The sequence below is a fragment of the Octodon degus genome, unplaced genomic scaffold (assembly GCF_000260255.1).
Source record: "Octodon degus isolate 3935 unplaced genomic scaffold, OctDeg1.0 scaffold00455, whole genome shotgun sequence".
Taxonomy (NCBI): domain Eukaryota; kingdom Metazoa; phylum Chordata; class Mammalia; order Rodentia; family Octodontidae; genus Octodon; species Octodon degus.
In genome coordinates, this window is record NW_004525031.1 from 257,838 (window position 1) to 260,210 (window position 2,373).

At 42.3% G+C, this 2,373-nt stretch overlaps 1 pseudogene; it reads right to left on the minus strand.

The window, feature by feature from the left end:
• Positions 1-178: 178 nt before the first annotated feature.
• LOC101566689 lies at positions 179-682 on the minus strand (annotated as a pseudogene).
• Between the last annotated feature and the right edge of the window lie 1,691 nt (positions 683-2,373).

Genomic DNA, 2,373 nt, shown 5'->3' on the forward strand with positions numbered 1-2,373 from the left:
AGTTTTCAGGAACAGCCAGGCGATGGCCCATCAGCATCTGCCGGCTCTCACGCAGGCCTTGCTCCATTTCCGTGCAATCCACAGGCCCACAGTGAACAGTAAGAGGGTCAGGGGCAGAAGGCTCCGCAGGAGCGCAGAGGAACATGAGTGGAGGTTGTGAGAAGGCCAGAATTCAGACTCAGGCCTGGTCGAAGTTGAGTTTCTTGGTTGAAGGAGTTTCTCCTAGCCCTTCAATAGCCATCAGGTCACTGTTGGTGTTGGAGTCATTCAGAGTAATAAGTGTCACATCAGCCTTCTGTTTCCTTGTGGGGGAACCCCTGCCTCAGACACACTGGAGTTGCTGGGTGGAGGGGCAGCTGGAGGAGGCAACAGGACACCAGATGCCAATTTCTTTGGTCCTTTCTTGGGTGACTCAGCTGGAAGGGGGATGCCAAAGTCTTCCTAAGCCTTTCATCTCACAGTGGCCTTTATCTGTTCCTTAATGACACAGCTGATGTGATTAAGATCATCCCCAAATCGCTTCACAGCAGCCCTCAGCATCTCCAACGCTGTGTCCGTCTTCTTCGCACCCGCTGGAGAAGTCAGACATGGAATGCAGTTGCATCGTCAGCTCCACGAGCTTCGTAAAGGCGGCGCCCAGCAGGGAGAGGATCTCTCCAACCTTTGTGGATGCTGATATCATGTCCCCGTGCACCTCCTCACTGAGAGGCTATGCTAAGGTTCCCACATGAGCCGAAACCATGGAGAATCTGAGGGTGTAGCCCCTCAGACCCCTGTTCAGGAAGTCCTGTCCCAAACAAACTTTGAAAAGGTTAAAAAAAAACCCAGAGAAACAAGAACAAAAATTGAAGATTTCCCAAAAGCAAGTGTAATATCCAGCCATATGCTGAATCTTACATAACTATATCTGTTAATGGGAACAACAGATTTGGCAATAGCATATATAATATAGAAACCATTGTAATCAGCTATTCTTGGTTTGAAAATCTGTAGCATATGTATTGTTGTATGTTGCCCTGTTTCTGTCTTTGCTTCTGATTTTTGTTCTTGCTTTGCTTTTACTTTTCAAAATAAAATTAAACTGAAAAAGGAACCTTTCTGCACCATGGGTGGAGGTCCAGACTGATACAACCACTATGGAAATCAGTGTGGAGATTCCTTTAAAAGCTAGGATTGGAGGTCCCATTCAAGACAGCTGTTCCCCTCCTGAGTAGTTTTTGAGAAGAACTGAAAATCTCATACCACAATGATATATGTGCGCCCATGTTTATAGCAGCATAATTCCTCATAGATAAATGCTGGAAACAACCCACATGCCCATCAACTGACAAAAGGTTAAGGAAGTTGTGGTATTTGTACACAATGGAGTATTATTCAGGTATAAAGCAGGATAAATTTGGGTCTTTTGTCAGAAATGGATGCAACTAGAGAATATATACTCTTAAGTGAAATAAATCAGACCAACATGTGCAAACATCGTAGGATCTCCTTAGAGTGACAACCTGAAAGACAAAAATGGAATCTGAAGGCTACAATAGACAGTGGTAAATGGGAATGAACTTATTCAAAACAAAAGAGTTACTAAGTTGAGAAGGACAGGAGAGGGAGAGGGGGAAAGAGGTTTAGCTATCTATGCAAGCAGGATGGTTTGGACAACTGAACTGTGCATTTCTGCTGGTTTACGGAAAGGAGCAGTTCATGCTTTAATTTTTTAATCTCCCTTTCTCAATTGTTTCCCCTTTTTCTCTTCTTATTTTCTTATACATGTCTTTCTTTTGTTTCTTTCTTCTTCTTCCTATTTATACATGCACATGCCTAGTAATATCAATAACTGTTCTAAAGACAACCCTATATATTACAATAAATGCTGTGAAATTCATGTTCTTTTGTTAAGAGAAAATCTATATCATGTATGTTTTTTTTCTGTTTTGATTCTAATTTGTACTCTTTTTAAAACATAAAGTAATAAAAAATTTTATGGGCTAGGCAGTGTCAGCCATGTGGATGAGTCACAGCCATTGCTTGGCCAATGAGCTCTCTGTGAAAGCCTGAGAGAATGTTTTCTATCCATGTGACTCTGCTTAGGCATACTCTACATCATCAATCAGTGTCCTCTTTGGCCCCATAATCTCCTTGAACAGAAAATTTCAGACACTACCGAGTTATATGATGCTACACTACAAGTTCTCATATGTCCTGAGACTTATGTGACCTTGGAAGGCTAGGGCCAAAATGTTGGCTTTCCTTGTGGCCCTCCTTGTTCTCTAATTTTGGTCTGAAAACTTAGGTTGTTAACCCTCCAGAAGAGAAGCTTATTGTTATTACCATACAACCTAGGCTGTTAAGCTTAACCTCACTATCTGTCTGAATATC